Below are 17,859 nucleotides of genomic sequence, written 5' to 3' on the forward strand. Positions count from 1 at the left end.
GATAAGGAAATCAAGAGTTTAAGGAACTAACCTAATGTGTCACATGTAGTGACGTGCAGAACCAGGGTGGGAAGTTCACTGGATTTGAAAGCTACTGGTCCCCCCATGGGACCTCGTAAGAAGAGGCAGTACAGTGCCATCAAAGTAGAGCACCATTACTGCCACATGGAATGGGACATCCAGTGGAAGCGCATGAAAAGAGCGGTTATGAAGCAAAATGTCTTTTCCCTCCCTCCTCAGGACCAAGGGAGGGATCAGATCCCATCAGAGCCATCCTTTTCAATCATTCCTGTTTGCTACTTTGAAATCTTTGCTAGTCTCCCTTTTCCTAATACCTTTATTTTTCAACACCCCCCCCCCCCGCTGCACCCCCACCACTGTCTGCTTATTCCCTCTAAATGAAGGAACACATGTAAGCTTTAATACAGAGCATGGCAAAAAAGAAAAGAAAAAGAAACCAAATCAGAGCATGGCATAAAAGTCGATAGTAAATATTAGTGTCTTTTTTCCTGACATGTAAAAAATAAAGAAGCAGATGAATATTGATAGATTGCCAGATTGATCTGCCAGTATCTTTGTGGTCTTTACTATATGTCCAGTGCTTAGCGCTGTGCTAAGGTTTAAGGATTCAAAACAGTATATAACTGGTCTGTCAAGAAGTTTGTAGTCTGAGATACGTAATGTGTTTATAAATGATATACTCTATTCACACATACTAAAATTGTGAGGTTCATAAAACAAGTATGAATATGGAAGTCCCAAGAATAGAAAAGTAAACTAGATGGAATTTGGCACATATTTTCTTTGCTTAGCATGCCTTTTTTTTTTTAATACCTGCAGAACTTCTTTATATCCGTCAAAAGCTAGGTCAAGTATTATCTCCTGGCTCAAACCTTTCCGATCCATGAAGTTCACGCCTTTCTTCTCTGTGCCTTTATGATAGTTGGTACATAGCACTGTGGGATTTTTCAGATTGAGATACAATTAGTTGCCATGGGTTGGTCTCCTCTGGTAGATTTTGAGTTCCTCTTTGTCAGGTCATATGTAGTATTTATGGAGAGAATGGCAGGATGGCAGAAGTGGAAGATGCCAAGGCATGGGGTGAAAAGAAATGGAGAATGTGGTTCCCAAGCATCCTGTGAACAGACCAGAGAGGGAGGAATGCCATGGTTTAAGGAAGACATGAGAAATCAGCTTGGGCCAGACTATGGAGCCTTCCTAAGGCAAGCAGACAAGTTCTAATTGATATAGTGGAAGGAATTACAGGATTTTGATCAAGAGGGTGACATGATGAAGCAGGTGCTTCAGGGAGATTAATGGTATAGTCATGTGAATTTGAAAGATGGATTTGGAGATAGTTGAACCAATGTAAAAGCCAGAAAGCCATTGTGGAATAAATGATTAGCATCTAGACAAAGGCAACGGGAATACGGGATAAGGGGCAGTTCTGAGGATCAAGCCTGATATTTCCCCCATTCATTTATTCATCCCCACCCCTTCTGGTCCTCATGCTATTGCTCTTATCATTGCTCCCTGCTTTCCACCCACTCATGTTCTGTGTTCAGTTTTATGAATTCAGCCCAGCCTTCAGGGTTGCCTCCTTTGCTATGGACTTTTATAAAACATCTTTAATTAACTCTGACTTTCAGATTCTCTCCACAAACAGCCTCCTTTCTACCCTCAGCACCACATCCTCAATTTATTCTAAACACCAACGAAGTTGATCCAGACCCTGCAGGTGGCCTCCTGTTGTTCCTCTTGGGACTGAACCAACACTTTTCCTCTAGGTGTAGAGAGAACCTTAAAAGTGCCCCCTGCCTCTCCTGGGATTCTTATAGCTCAGAATATAATGTCAGCTAACCTCCTCCTACAGGTATGGGATGGCACCTGGAAACCTCTTTGCTAGCCAAGGAACTTCAGTGTCTTGTTGTCCATCTTTTTATGACCCACAAAACAATAGTACCTACCCCATTAATCCTAACTGCCAAGCACAGAGCATGGAGGACCTGTGAAGAAAAGGAAAGGTGAAAGTTTAAAGTGAAAGGAAGGGCTCATTTAAGTATTAGCATCTCCCCTCCAAAGTGACCAGAAGACTCCTTCAAAATCTTTTCCAAAGTTTCCTTTCCCCACATAGAGAAGAATAATTTCCTATTCAGTGTTATTTAATGTTTGGTTTGTATTGCAGTGTGGCATTATCTTCTTTGGCCTGGAAATCTAATCATCACCCAGAACATGGTCTTTAATGAAATCACTATTTTGAATGTCCTATAATTACTTATAAATACATATTTTAAATATTTGCTATATTGAGGACATCTATTTGATCTGTCTCACACCACCTAAACTTTACTATGTTCTGTCTTTGAAATTTCTTCAAATCGCCTTCTGTGTTAGTCTGCTTCCTGTCACTATAACAAAATGCCTGAGGTAATTACCTTATAAAGGTTTATTTTGGTTCACAGTTATAGAGGTTTCAATCCATGACTGGTTGGCCCCATTGCTTTGGGTCAACAGCAAGGCAGCAGGACATCAAGGCAGGAGCATGAGGCAAAGCAAAACCACTCACCTCCTCATAAGCAAGGGAGTAAAAGAAGGAATGAGGAAGGAGCTGGGATTCACTGTCCCCTCCATGGGCACACTTCCAGTGACCTATTGACCTCACATAAGGTACCATCTCCAACAGGCTTCACCACCTCTCAAAAGCACTAACCTGGGGACCAAATCTTTAACATATGGTCCTTTGGGGGACATTCAATATCCAAAATACAGCACTTTCTAGATTTAAAGCTCCTGGAAGTCACTGAGACGGTCTCTGCCCTCACAGTTTTGACATGTCCTGAATGGAATCATGTACATGAAATCTATTAGCACGTGGACTTTTGAGTCTAGCCTAATTTATTCAGTGACTAAAAGACCTGATAAGAATAATTTTAGGGAAGAAAAATGTTTATTTAGAGGCTCATGGTTTCAGAGGTCTCAGTCCATAGTCAGCCAGCTCCATTCCTTGGGGCTCAAGGTGAGGCAGAACATCATGGCAGAAGAGTGTGGCAAAGGGAACCAGCTCACAGGATGATCAGGAAACAGACTCCACACACCAGATACCAAATAAATACCCCAAAGCTACACCCCTAGTGACCCACCTTCTCCAGCCACACCCCACCTGCCTTCAGTTACCACTCAATTAATCCCATCAGGGGACTCGTTCACTGGTTGGGTTAAATCAGAGCCCAGTCATTTGTCCTCCAAACCTTCTTGAATTGTCTCACCTCACATCCAAACCATAACAGGTGAGTTTATTTGAAAATGAATTTCAGTTAAGAAAAGCACAGGCCACTTTATGATCTTGAATTCCTGAATTGTAGATATGTGCTCAGCCTTCACCACCTTGCCCTCCACGCTCCCAGCCCTGAGCCTTTGCCCTCCCTTAGAGCACTGGCTTCCCAGGCTCACTCACTGGCCATTTCTAGAATTTCACTTCGATTTATACATTGGGTGTATAAATATACAAAGGTTGTATACCCCTTGGGTTTATTTTTTATGGTCACCCCAGGGATTACACTGTCTAGCTGAACTTTTTACAGTTTACTTAGAGTTAATATCTTAACAGTTCTTGGAAAATGGAGAAATCTTAGAACCAAACTTGCTCTTGACCCATCCTTGGTGGTGTCGTATATACTACATCCACACTGTAATGCTCACATGAAAGTGGTTTTTGCATTAATATATGTGCTTTTCAAGAAGAAAAAGACTTTTACATTCACCAACATAGATACTCCTTCCAATGCTTTTCATTCTACTCCATATCATTCTATGAGTTTACATCTGCTTTAATTTATCTTTATTCTAGAAAATTCCTTCAGCATGTCATGTAGTATAGGTTTACTGGCAACAGAGTTTTCAATTTTTCTTTTATCTGAAAGTATATTCTATCTTCTTTTTTAAAAATCAGACACCAGGATATGATGTACACATGAATTCATGCCTTATAATTTGTATACTATGAGACTTATATAGTCATGTAAACCCTACCACAATCAACATACAGAAGATTGTCATCAGCTGGAGTTGACTTGGCCACACACCCTGGAAGTCACTGAGACGGTCTCTGCCCTCATAGTTTTGACATGTCCTGAATGGAATCATCTACATGAAATACATTAGCAGGTGGACTTTTGAGTCTAGCCTAATTTATTCAGCTTAATGTATGTAAGGATCATTCCTGTTACGTGCATCAGCAGTCTATTGCTCAGCAGCTTTGCCTTGTGAAGCTGTAACATAGCCTATTCACCATTGAAGGCTACTTGGATTGTTTTTAATTTGTAGCAATTATAAATTATTTGAACAGAGATGCTAAAAATATTCACATACAGGTTTTTGCAAAATGACTTAATTTCTCTTGGATGAACACCACGTGTGGGATAGCTGGGTTGTATCTAGTTTATATTTAACTAGATAAGAAACTACTAAAATGTTTTCCAAAGTGGTTGTACCATTGTGCATTCCCAATGGCAATTCATAAGAGTTCCAGTTGCTTCACATTCTTGGTATGGCCATAAAAATGTTTAAAAATAAATGGTTTAAATTACATGTATTTGTAGTTAATTATGGTGTCAATTTTAATTTCTCTGATCATTTTTGACATTTCCACCTTGTCTTTTGACTTTCACACTGTCTTTCAAAGAGCAGAGGTTTTTTATTTTAATGAAGTTCAATTTTTCTTTGATGGTTTTTCCTTTTTGTATTAGGTCTAGGAAATGTTTGCCTTATCCAAGTTCATAAGTTTTTTTTTCTGTTTATTCTGAACATTTTTTTATAGTTTTAAGTTTTAGGTCTGTGTTTCATTTGGGGCCAATTATTTTCATGGTATAAAGTATAAGTCAAATTTTATCTTTTGGCACCTGATGCCTAATTGTTCCACATAATTTGTTGAAACTCCTTCTTCTACTGAATAAGTTTTGTATCTTTTTTTGCAAATCAAATTGACCATATAGTTGTAAATATGTGTTTTGAACCCCTCGGTTCTCTTCTGTTGGTCTATGTGTATATCCTTTCTCTATATCCCACTGTCTTAATGATAGTGCTTTTATGATACATTTTTAAATCATGTAGATGAGTCTTCCAACCAAATTATTTTTGTTTTCAAAATAGTTTTATGGTTCTAACTTGTCTCTTTTTATGCAAATGTTTAGTTTTTCAACTTCTAAAAAATACTGCAAGACTTTGAGAATACATTATAGATTAGAAAGAACTGATACCTTAACCTTATTGAGTCTTGTACTAGATTTTTTCCCTAGATTTACTTAGCTCTTCTTTTATTTCTTTCATGAGCATTTCATGCTTTTCAGCATATAGATAAAGCCCACATTTAGATATCATTTGTGCCCACCTTCTCTGTCTCTTCTTTCTAAAATTTTCTCTCACTTTCTATCAATTGCTATGGACCAGACTCCTTCCCAAGTAAAACTCGATTTCTATCCACTTTCTGCCTCCTTCTGCAAGTGGCTGGCTGTGGCTCTCCCTCAGCATGAGAACCGAAAGCCCATGTTAATCATGTCCCTTACTGTCCCCTTCTTCAAGTATCAGGACTCTCCAGGCCTGCCTGCTTTAGTTTCTTCTCCATGTTTTTGCATAGTTACTTTGCTTCTTTTACGGTCTACAGTTATTATCTGGAAAGTCTAGGTCAGATAGGAGTTTATTTGGCTATGAAAGTAAAATATATGATATGGAAATATTTTTAAATTCAGGCAGGTGCATACATATCTTCTTAAACATCCCTTGTGTTTCTCATGAAATCATTTTGTTGTTATTGTTTGAATTTATTCCTTTTAGCTTATATTTTAAGATTGAGGACTGATTACTTTTTATATTCAGTAACACCAGGACAGTTGCATTATCCATAGTGCTGGACACTGGGAATTGATAAATCTCTAAGTGATAAATAATGAGTAAAACTATCCAAAGTTTTCCATACTGTGCATATTTTTGTTGAAAAAAAAATTATTCCATGCAAGATCTCCTAGTTAATAATGGCTATTCTTCATACAAATTGCCACTAGAACTAAATAAAACCTCAAATTTCTTACAAAAATGCAGAATTCTTCTTCTCTTTTAAAAGAGAATTTTAATTCAATTTATTCAACATTGATTTCATATCTATTAGATGCAAAACACTGAGAAGCACTGTTTGGGGATGAAAGGGAAGGATGATCAAATAAGACAGATAAGACATAGTCCCTGCTGCCCAAGAATCCAGGTGGATGCAAATATTCCCAATGAGGCAGACAATGGTAAATGCTGTGTTGAGATCGGAGCAAAATGTCGTAATGGCAGCAAATAAAGAGCAAGGAAATCAGACTGGGTTTTCAGGAGAGCCTCTTAGTAAAGGTGGATATACACTGGCCATAGGAGGAGGTAAAGAGTTTAATAGGTGCATATGATACAGAAATTCATTATAGGAAAATTTGGGAATTATAGGCTATGTTTCAAGAAGAGCTGCATGATTTAATGATAAGATCTTGAACTTTGAAGTCACAAAGGCATGTCTGACTATATTCAACTACCTGAAGTTCCCCATACCCAAGTTTCATCATCGTAAGAGTGGAGCCCCTCAAGAGAGGTTTTTAGAGGCAATATAGATTGCAGTGAGGAAGCCTCTTAGTTGGCTGTTGTGATATTCTAAGTGAAAAGTATTGGCCATAGAGCTGAATCCATTTCAATCACAGATTCGAGGTGAGGGACTTTAGAAGAGGGTACAGATACAAAGGACTTGGCAATTGATCCTATGGAGGAAGGAAAGCTGTAAAACTCAGTTTAGAAACAAAGCTTTTAAAAACATACTCTAAAATGATCATTGTAAAGATTATATATTATTATTTTAGTATGGCATATACCCAGGGTTCATTCTTTTCTGACATAAAGGCAACTGTCTGATATATTTTAATATAATCATAAACTGTTGTACCTAGTAATAAGACTCAAAAGATACTGAGAAAAATAATTTTCAAAGTTAGTTCATTTTTTAATTAAATAGAAACTCAAGGAATTTTTATAGAATTTCTGTATTTTCTATTTCTGTTAGTCTTCTTAACATGTACTTCACATTTTCCAAATATTAAATTTTCTTAATAGCAACAGCCCACTCACTAGCATCTGCTTAGTACTTCATTGAAATTCTTCTGCAAATGATGCCACTGTGTTTTTTATTTCTTTATTTGTTCTGATGGTAGGAAAACATTTAAATCAAGGAAATGGCATTTAAATTTCAGAAAGTTGGAAACTTACTACTTAAATGCGAAGAAGCTGACATCCATATTTAGTTAAGTAACTGTAACAGACTATTTAATATGTAGAAAATTGTACAGCTGCATTTAAACCTATGTATATGTTTTGCCTTTACTAACATCAATAATAGTAATTCACTAACCATTCATTAATGTGTCTGCTAAGCCTAACAGACACATTCTCTTCTTAATTTTCACAAAAATATGAGGTAGTTTTCTATCCCCTTTTTCATGCGAATGGAAGTTAAGTTCAGGAAGGTTTGTGCACAGGATCAAGTGGTAGCAAATGAATTTGTCCAGGAACACCCGACTCCCAGGCACATTTCTGCTCTTCCATGCTACATTGTCTTCTCCCAGAAATGAGAAGAAAATCCGAAAAATGAACTGAGTGATCTGAGTCATTCCTACATGTCAGCACTGTTCCAAGTGCTTCTACACATATTAGCTAATTTAATCCTCACAGCAATCATTGTGTGTGGGGGGTTTCTCATTGTCTTCATTTCGTACATGAGTAAACTATATGGAGGAGGAAGAGAGAGAGGAGGAAAAGTAGGAAGAGAAGAAAAAGAAAAAGATGGAGGAAAAGGAGGAGGGGAGAAGAAGGAAGGAAGAAGTGTCACAGGGACCAGGAAAGGAGCCTGATCTTGCACAAGCCACTCAACAATTCTCCAAGGCCTGGAACAATCGAGAGCAGTGACCGAGTCCCATCACTGGATGGCCCTGGGAACATTTTCCTGAACTCTAAATGTTTTCTCTCAGATTTGTCCCTGGCAAAAGGAAATCAATGCTGGGATAAGACCAAACAGCCAACGCCACAGCAATGCCACCAAAGGCCAGCTGGGGTCAGGAAGGAGGGTTTTAGGGTTGAGGGATGAACTAGAGGACTAGCAGGCCATGGCACCCAAGAAGGGGTGCTGGAAAGAGGAAGGAAGGAGACACCCCTGAGACTGGTTGAGGTCCAGAAAGCCGACCTCACCTACTTCACCTTGTTCTGGGCTTGGTCTTGCTAGAATCCAACTCACACTTGAGATTCACACCTGGAGATGAGACAATTGGATAAACACACTGTGTTCCACAGCGGAGGCTGAGTCAAAGGATATTTAATTCCTATTTCAGAACATATTGCACTTTGAGGGAGGTTATGTGTCACGAGCTGTCCATCTGGCCCTGCCAAACATTAACTCAGGTTAATTATAGGCTGCTAGATCTGTCATCCACATGATGGTTTCAGATTTTAAGATGATGGATTACTTTGTGTCTCTAATATCCTATCATATATCAAATGCCATTTGCCATCCTAACTGCATGGGTGTGTACCACTGTGAGTGACCCTGAGGCAAAAAAGGAAGAGCCAACCTACTGCAAAGGAGGGGGGGTTTCAAACCCTGCTGCCCTCAGCGTGATGCTGAATTAAGGGAATCCGCGGGTATTTTCCTAACCGTGGACTGAAAAATCTCATTCCCAAGAAGTTGTTTTGACTTCTAAGCAGAGGATACTCTGAAAGGTAGACTATTATAAACTCTTCTGAAGCAAAATATTTGCTTTATGTAAATAGCCTTCTCAAAGTAATAAATAATTAAGGAACCTCAAAATAAAATAATGTATGAAGCTCTGAATTTCTAACCAAAAAGGTTTCCAGAGATTTACCTTTGAAATGATCTGCCTTTAAGGAGAAATACAGAAAACACAACCAAGTGCCCAGAGCTCCAAAGTCATAAGCGACAATTAAGGGCAAGAATTCAAATGGAGAGGGTGAGTCCAGGAGCCACAAAGACCTGTGTGCTAATCCTTCTCTCCAGGCAGGCTTGTCTCCTGCTGGACCTTAGATGATCACAGCAGTGGAGCAGGAACAACAGCACCTGCTAGGCGTTTAGAATAGAAATTCCCACCAAGGAGCCGACACCATTAAAAAGGGTGAAGTGGGAGACTCAGGGGCAAACGGGGCAGGTACCCTATGTGAGCTCCAGTTGGAATGGTTAAGAGAGACCAGTGATTTTGTTGTCATCTTACGAGAGTTTCTAAATAGAAAACTAGTCCGTGAAAATAGATGCCAGACCCATCGGGGGCTATCACTGGATGGTAGGACTCTTGGTGGGAATACGTGCAATATGTATTTGTATTTTTAATCTATATTTTCTTATTCTCCTATAATGAGAATGTGTCACTTCCACAATAAAAATGTTATGTCTGTAAAAAGTAAATGCAAGTTTTAAATTTCACATTCAATGTTAAAGAGCAACCCTAGATTTGTTTTTCAATTACGAGGCTCACTATTTAATGGGGAGCTTCTTTAAGATGGAAACAATGCTTCTTGCTCATCTGCAATAGTTTAGAGTAACCAGTCTTTCCACTCTCTTTTAGTAGTTCCCCGGGCCCTACTCTTGCCAACTGGGGGCCTGTTGTGCTAAGATCGGGATCGGCTGTGTGATGGGGTGTGGCCCAAGTGACCCTCAGGAATACAGGCCACAGAGCTAATGAAGAGCCCCAAGGAGAGGAAGACCCACCCATCAGCTATGAATCCTCTCCCCCCATGCCACAGACCTGAGGGCACGTGACCTAGGAATGTGCACCCAAAGATAATACTACCTTCAGAGAACTCTACTTATAGGTAAGTAACTCTCCTTTATAGGAGGTATCTTTGTGTGGCAGACTGTTTATGGGAGCAATTTGAATTGAACTTTAAATGAAAAAGGCATATCTCTGTAAGTGGTAATAATTTTAGTCATCTCGCTGTGGCTAGGGGTTGTGGAATTCATTAGCACAGATTAACATATAAAGTGGGTGAGATATCTAATAGCAAACGGAGAGGTTTAGGGGCCTTAATTCATCACTGAATGAACAGCGTGTACAGTATTAGGGACTATGAAATTTTTAATTTACACAAAGTGTCCAAGAATATAGGGAATAAATTTAAACCCAAAACAGATAATGGAGCTATGCCCTGCCTGGCTGGCAAGTTGAATTGTTTTTACACTGAGTGAAGAAAGCTAATTATCCCAAGCACAAGGAGACTGCTAAAAATAATAAGATTATAAGGAATAATTTGCTGATATAATTACAACAAAATTGGGTACACACAATCGTCAGATACATGTATTGCTTGACCTGGGTGAGAAAGTGAAATAAATCCTCCTTCTATAGCCTTCGTAAATTTGTTTTTATCATCTCCAAGTGGTGTTTGCACAGGCAGCACAATTTGCATGTGTAATGTGGCTGTACAAATTGACAACAAGTAAATTATTCAAGGAAATAGGCTGGTCGCGGGTCTGAACTATCTTGCAAAGCCTATTCATTTTGAAGAATCACTGAGACGTGAAGCTCATACATCAACCGTTTTCTGACAATCCTCAGACTTATTGTCTCCTAAAATGTCATTATGGCTATTATTTATGAAGCTAATTCATTTATTAATATATATTTAACTCTGACTTGTCATGCACCTTAGCAGACATTCTGTGCACTGCATATTTTTGAATAGATGAAAGACTTTTGCATGCTTTAATGATTACTGTAAGCTGCTATAGATTTATAGAATGCAGCTTTATTATCTACTTGCATTAATACCTTTTTATAACTTTTTTTTGCTTAAGGCCATCAAATATAAATGGCAAATGACATATTCAAAAGATTGTGTGGAATAAGATTTTCTGAGAATTTGTTGAATTTTAGAACAAAATAGGTTATCTGTCAGTTAAGGCCTAATTCACCTAAAAAGATGGGTATATACCAATTATGTTGAATTTTCCTGCAAAATATAGGCTGCAGTTTTTCAAGAAAAAAGAAAAGATGCATGATTCTTTGAGCTTTTTTCCTTGTGAGAAGACAGCCCACCCTTTCCTGTGCTGGAGTTGGGAGACACTTTCCACAGAAGCTGAATTTGGGCTCTGCATTGTTCTACTGGGCCCCTGCATGGGACCTTTTACACTGTCATCAATCAGTAGATGTGTATTGGATGAAGGAGCAAACGGACGAATGGACCGGGTTTTCTAATAATGCCATGAATGGAATCGGTAGAATCAAGCATCTACCTAGAATAGGATTTTGTTTTCTGTGTTCACACTTCTAACCTCTAGGAAATGTTTTGTGACTCCCAGTATGATTTAGAAATAAACCATATGTATATGCAATCCAAATGCATATGTATACATATATATAAAATACACATATATACATATTATATACTTGTATGTGTGCATAGGAATAACTCAGTACTGGACATGTAGTGTTGCTGCTTCTTGTCATTGCATGAAGCCTGCCCACTATATGTGACTGTGACTTCTGTGTTTGGGTCGGGGGGAGTAAGGATTGGTGAGGGAGAAGGTCCTGAGAAATAAAAATAGTATTGATATGGTTGTCTGAGTGAGGCTCAGGCTGACCATTCAAATATTCACAATCTTTCTATGTAACATTTCTGGATTTGTGTAGGAATAAATTTAAATCCTTACAGAAATAACCAAGAAGAGGGGCAACACAGGCAACTTAATACAACGGCAATTCACCAGTGGATTTGTAATTGTCATAAGCCAGATGCTTCACTTCAAAGGTAAATATCCTAAGAAGTTGAAAGATGCCATTACCCGACTATTGTGTTGAATATATTAGTTTTAATAAAGTAATAAAATCACCAAAACTTTGACATAATTAAAATCTGCTTTAAAATGCTGCCTGATCTATGCAGACAGAAAGTAGATTAGTGGTGCTGAGGGCTGGTGGAGTAGGGAGAGCGGGCAGTGACCACCAATGAGCATGGGGTCTCTTTTTAGAGTAACTCAAACGTTTTGAAGTTCGCTGGTGGTGATATTTGGACAACTGTGTGAATAAACTAAACACCATTGAATTATACACTCCAAGTGGGCAAACTACATGGTATGTGAATTATATCTCAATAAAGCTATTTACCCAGTAGTGCTTGATCTATACCAAAATTAAATATTTTACTATATTTAGCCAACCCCTGTACTATGAATAATCATTAAGGAAATAGCTACCTAAGAAAGTAACTTATGAATGGAACTAAATTCAAATAGAAAATGTGATCTAAGGGGCTGGGGATATAGCTTAGTTGGTAAAGTACTTGCCTCGCATGCACAAGGACCTGGGTTCAATCTCCAGCACCACAAAAAAATAAAAAAGAAAAAGAAAAAAAAAAGAAAAGAAAGAAAGAAAATGTATCTAGTCCCAAAAGTATAAAAAGGACACCCACTCTCTCAAAACTCAGCCTTCAACAAGAGAGGTCTTTGTGTTGTGGGATCAGATGAGAGAGAAGAAGAAAAAAAATCCCTGTGTCAAACACTGATTGATATAAGTTACCAATCAGAAGATAGATTTTTTAAGTCAAGCTAAATCTTTACCAAATGCATAGGAAGATACTATTTTTCATGTAGAATTTTATTGTATGAAACCATCAAGAATCTATTTTGAAAGAAATGTAATATTAAGCAGTCTCCCCAAATGTCCCATTAGGTATGGAAAGCAAGCCACACGCATGCATACAAAATGTGTTTCCAACTGCATCACGCCGGCAGGGAAGGCTGATGACATTTTTATTAGTAATATTAATCACAGGCTTAAAGGGAAAAACGTCTCGCTTTTCCAAGAACCATAATATTTACCTATTTACACCTTTTAAAATTTCAATAACTTCAACTTAGAACCCTTAACCCCCATAACCTTAAAAAAACAAGTAAAATGAAAATTAATAAATGTTCCCTAGTGTGCCATGAACCATTAATTGTATAGACTGAAAAGCTTTTGCCTAATAAGAAACACGCCTTTGGCAGAAATGGAAAGTCACCTGATGCTCATGATTTAATGATAAAAATGTGCAGTCAATTTTCAATGAAGTGAAGACCTATAACCCAGGAATATTTTAACTCACAAATTCGTGCAGATACCTGAGGAACTTTAAAAGGTGAACAAACTGAAGGACTGAAATGTTCTCAGCATGAATTAAATAATTCATTCGAAAGTGGTCTGAAGGTAGAGGCAATGGAATTTCCAGCAGGGACAGGTGTTCAGAGATCGATGTGACTGAACACTCCAAAGGAAACACAGGCATTTCATTAATCTAGCCATGAAATGATTTTATTTGTTGATTTTTTTAGAGGAGAGATATTATAACATTAGAAATAAAGACATGCTAATAAAATTAGTGACCATAAATCTCAGATAAGTTTTTAAAATCAGCTCTAGGCTTCACTATAAAAGACCTGAGCATAGGGCTGATGATGTGGCTCAAGCGGTAGCGCGCTCGGCTGGCATGCGTGCGGCCTGGGTTCGATCCTTAGCACCACATACAAAATAACAAAAGATGTGTCCGCCGAAAACTAAAAAAAAAAAATATATATATTAAAAAAAATTCTCTCTCTCTCTCTCTAAAAAAAAAAAAAGACCTGAGCATAATTCATTCATTCAAATAATTACTTACTTAGTTCTCAGTAGAAACCAAGCCTGAACTAAACATTCTGGCACTAACGGTAGGCAGATTTGGGGCAGGGAGATATAAAGATTATGTAAAAATCACTAAAATAAGGTCTTGTCCTTTAGGAATTTAAAATCATGAAAGGTGTGTGATGTGTTTACAAAAACTTTGCCATTTTTGTTTGAGTTATTTACAGTGAGCAGTGTTTATAATCAGAGACGAGAGCATTAGGATGTTTTTTTTTTTTTTTTTGGAAAGGTATTTAAACAGCATTGAGTGAGGTGCACAGTTTAGGTGTTTAGAATAGAGATTCCCACCATTTTGAGGGAAGAGTTGGCCTGAGAGCCGGGCCTGATGGACGGGGTATAGGACAGATTGAATTAGAGAAGGAGCCAGGTGGAAGGTGGCAAACAGGGCCGGGTGGCTGTGGAGCAGGGAGCACACAGAGCAGAAAGAACTAGAAGGTGATGCTGGGCTTGATCCTGGGAGGCCTGCCTGGTCACACGTGGGAATTCAGATCCAGTCTGCTAGGTTGTGTGTATGGAACTTAGCACATCGTCCTGGGCATGTCTGTCATGCTCAGGAGTTAGGAGCCATCTTCATTATTGTTCCAGGCACCTGAAGGAGATGAAGCAGGGCAAGGGCTGGCCATCTCCTCGATGGTCAGTTCAGTGTCCCTCCTTCTGTTGTATAGGTGGGCCCTGGGTGAGTGTTCCCCAGCAGGTAGGTCTAGATAAGGGTACGACCCATCTTTCAGATGGCCCCTGATCTGTCCCCACACTCATCACTTAGCAAATCCCTCGAGGCACACAGTGACCAATCCAAGAGTTCTTTCAATGGAAGGACCAGCACCTCTTCTGCACCTTATTCCCAAAGCCTTAGCATGTTTTAGGATTTCAGAAAAATACTTGTCAAGCCCTTTCCACAGTAGGTATGAAAACTCCTAAATGGATAAATTGATATTCTGGTGCATGCTTCAGAACCTATGGCCTATTACTTTGGTGACAAGTTGATCATCATGGACTGCCTAATGATAGCTCCTTTTTGGATCTGCCATGTTTCCAAAAGAAACATCCTGAGATGTCCCTGCCTGCAACCCCCTGGATATTAATATACTCTCAGTTCTCCTCTTCAACCCCAAAGTACCAGGCCTACCCCCCTGGGGTATTGTGAAAGGAATAAGGGTTATTGAGTACCTAGCACTGTGCCTTTTGCAGACTAAAATTCACTATGCATGCTCTTTTTCCTGAACAGAATTTTCAAACAAACCACCACTAGCTACAGCATGATCCACTATGTGGTGTACTGTTTTGGTGACAAGTGAATAAGAGAAGCTCTTTCACAATTTTCATTTGAATGTCTCCTTTTGACAGATTCTGCTGCTCATATGAACATTAACATATGCTTTCCTTTTCTATGACTGTCTGCAACTCCTTCTGTCTAAGCTTAATTCTTGAGAACTCAGAATCATAGAGTTCAGAGTGGCAATGTAAGTCAAGTTTCTGTCTCCACCAGTATCTAATGGATTGAAGTCCAGAGTGATCAAAGAATAAAAGATGGATTGAGACCCAGTCTGGCCAAGTGAGTTGCCTCTAACGAGCACTATTATAAAGTGGGAGACAGAAAGAGTTTTTGCCTTTAGCCTTTGTCATCATGGAGGCAGTGGACCCTAGTGATTAAGAGCAGGAGTAGGTAAACCATGACACCTGGGCCAACCCCAGCCCACCAATCATGCTATGGTTTGAATGGGAATAGTGTGCCCCAAAGGTATTAAAGGTTACAATTAGAAGGTGATTTGGACTTTAGGAGGTGGGGCCTCATGGGAGGTGTTTAGGTCATTGGGGTGTGCCCTTGAAAGGGACTATGGGTCCTCACAGGTCCTCTCTCTCAGCTTCCTGGTTCACCATGGGCATGATTTGCTCCAGCATATTCTCCCCACCATTGCCATGTGGCTCCCTCACCAGAGGTCCAAAGCAATGGAGCTGTTCAATCTTTGCAGGAGCCTCCAGAACCATGAGCTAAATAACCTTTTCTCTTTGTAAGTTAAATGCCTCAGGTATTTCATTGTAGTAATGTAAAGCTGACTAATTCAACCTGTTTTTATAACTAAATCTTTGTTGGAATGGAGCCATACACATTTATTTACATATTGACTATGGCTTCTTTCACCTACAGGGTCAGAGGGAATAGTTACAACAGAGACCACATGTCCCACAAAGCCTGAAATATTTATTTTCTGGTCCTTTGCAGGAAATATTTGCTGACCATTAGTTAAAACTAATATCTAGAATATATAAAGAACTCAAAAAGCTTAACACCAAAAGAAACCCAATTAATAATTGTGCAAAAGAACTAAACAAACACTTCTCTAAAGAAGAAATACAAATGTCCATCAAATATATGAAAAAAATATTCAACATCTCTAGCAACTAGGGAAAATCAAATCAAAACTACACTGAGATTTCATCTCAATTCAGTCAGCACGGCAATTATCAAGAATATAAATAATAATAAATGATGGCAAGGATATGGGAAGAGGTGGAGATACACTCCTAAATTAGTGACGGGGCTGCAAATAGCACGACCAATCTGGAAAGCAGTATGAAGAGTCCTCAAAAAACTAGGATGGAACCACCAAATGACCCAGATGACCCACTCCTTGGTATTTATCCAAAAGAACTAAAATCAGCAAACAACAGTGATACAGTCACATCTCTGTGTAGCAGCACAATTCACAACAGCCAAGATATGGAACCAGCCCAGATGCCCATCAGTGGATGAATGGATCAAGAGAATATGGTACATATACACAATGGACTTTCCTCCACCATAAGGGAGAATGAATTTATGGCATTTGCTGGTAAATGGATGGAACTGGAGAAGGTCATGCTAATAAGACAGACCCAGAAAGTCGCAGGTTGGATGTTTTCTCTCGTATAGGGAAAGTAGACCAAAATAAGGGGGAAAAGGGTAAGGGGAGGGGGATGAAAATGCAGAAGAGATCAGTAGAGGAAAGGGACTGAGGAGGAGAAAGGAGAAAAGGGAGGAATGGTGGAATGAAACGGGCCAAATGATCCTATTGACATGCATGGACAGACACAGTGAATGTCATCTTTGTTATATCTACAATGTACTAATTAAAAATAACTATAAATAAATGGAAGGAAGACTGGAAAGGGAATAGAGTGAGGGAGAAGAGAAGGGAAGGAGAAGTACTAGGGACTGAGTTGGAGCAAACTGAATTCCATGCTTATATAATTATGTCAAAATGAACCCCGATATTAAATATAACTATAATGTACTAATTTTTTAAAATTTAAAAAAGAGACCACCCACACCTTTGAAATACACAAATAATTAATACCCAGAAAATTGACTTTGTCAGAACTGGATTAAGTCCTACTTCCATCATGGGGGAGTTAACTGCTTTATACCTCAGTTTCTTCATTTGTAAAGTGGGACCAGGGGCAGTGTCTATTTTGTAGGGTTATTGTGAGGATTAAACGCCCCAAAGTACTTAGCACACCACCTGGACCACAGGAAGCTTATTCATGAGGGCAGTTATGATGATGACACAGATATGTGTCACACTGTCATCTAGGGAACACTGTGCTTCAAAAATGTTTTGAAAGTTTGTTGTAAAATATGCCTGGGTTTTGTTTTAATCGGGTAGGCTTTACATGGACACAGACATGGCCTTGAAGGAGGAAGTTCTTCTATTCACAGATCCCTAGAAAGGAGAAGCAGGGCAGGTGCTCTGCAGGGCAGGTCAGCAGGCAGGGCCGGGAGCCTGTGGGTGGGAACTTTCATGCAGGCTTCGTGGGACAGGCCAGCTGGGTAAAGCAGTTTAGGATTTGCTCGTTTGAATACTCCAGTGATCCTATAGCCTGTGGTCTGGTACCTGGTTCTAGGTGACTCGGGCAGGAGAATACTAGCCCTGAGTGATCCTGATAAAAGAGGAGGTGGGCTTGGGGGCTTTGTGATTTGGTTTGTATAGGAAATGCGGACTCCTGGGGAGGTTTTGACTGCTTAAGAATTGACAAGTCCTGGGAGGGTAGGTGGTCTTCTCCAGTGCCCTGAAGACCCCAAGATGCCAAAGCATCAGGAAATACAGAAAATAAGAATTGATGACAGAGTAGCTTGGTGAAGACCTGTAAA

The sequence above is a fragment of the Spermophilus citellus genome (genome assembly GCF_964194105.1).
Source record: "Spermophilus citellus genome assembly, chromosome: 15".
Taxonomy (NCBI): domain Eukaryota; kingdom Metazoa; phylum Chordata; class Mammalia; order Rodentia; family Sciuridae; genus Spermophilus; species Spermophilus citellus.